At 34.4% G+C, this 951-nt stretch overlaps 1 protein-coding gene across 1 annotated transcript in view; it reads right to left on the bottom strand.

Annotated features, from left to right (window-relative positions):
* Positions 1-951, bottom strand: part of gramd1a (GRAM domain containing 1A) — a 25,809-nt gene that overhangs the window by 17,222 nt on the left and 7,636 nt on the right. The window lies entirely within an intron of this gene.

Genomic DNA, 951 nt, shown 5'->3' with positions numbered 1-951 from the left:
GGTTATAAACGAAGAGCTTCAGATACAGAACAAGTCCATAAAGTCCTCCACTGAGCTATTTTATTTCACTCTGGTCTATTCATACCATTTCGCAAGATAAGACACAGGGTGAACATTATGAAACAATTAATCTAGTAACTGAAATAATTTGATAAGATCAAACCAAAAAAATTAATGAATAAAAAAAAACACCAAACTAACTCGAAGTTTTGCAGTGACCATTTTTGTGAACTAATGTTACTGCAGATTCATGCACTACTTCGTGTCGAAATACGGTTGCTATGATGGTTGCAAGCCAGGCAGGAAATAGTGCCTAAAATTTACAGTAAATACATTTTTTTTTAGACGGTAAATATCCATACATGGCAATGGCGAGTGATGAAAAAAGCGGAAGGGGCGTGGCCTGGACGTGGGCGTGGCCTGGACGGGGGCGTGGTTACTTACAAAAGTGGCACTAAACATGCTGAAGATGAAGTGTATTAAATTTACACAGTTTGAAAATTGAACAGAAAAAAATCCCAAGATCGCCACTATTCTTTCAAGTGAAAATTTGTGCAATTTTGCCTATGCATTCCTGGTGAGCACCAATATGTAACTCCAAATTTGCTGCTAAAAATCAAAACAAAAAAAGTAAACACATCCCCTGCCATATTTAAGATTTGTTCATGACTTGTATTCATAAAGTGTTGTGTAAATGTGATAAAAAGCTGTTGATTCTTACCTCATACAGTGATAGTGAATATTTATTATGCATACAATTTATTATGCATAACCGTGCTTTATTATCCAAGACAAAACGTGAATTATCAATATGAATATAAAACGCAAATAAAAACAAATAAATGTTATCATGCTGTTGCTACAAATGCATACCAAATAAAATTGAAAATATCATCCTCGTATATTTGAATAAAAAAGTATATACCTCGGAGTGTACCTGTCTATCGGCGA

The sequence above is a fragment of the Hippocampus comes genome, unplaced genomic scaffold, assembly GCF_001891065.2.
Source record: "Hippocampus comes isolate QL1 unplaced genomic scaffold, H_comes_QL1_v1.1 scaffold249, whole genome shotgun sequence".
In the NCBI taxonomy this organism is placed as follows: Eukaryota; Metazoa; Chordata; class Actinopteri; order Syngnathiformes; family Syngnathidae; genus Hippocampus; species Hippocampus comes.
This window is presented reverse-complemented; position numbering and strand designations above follow the sequence as displayed.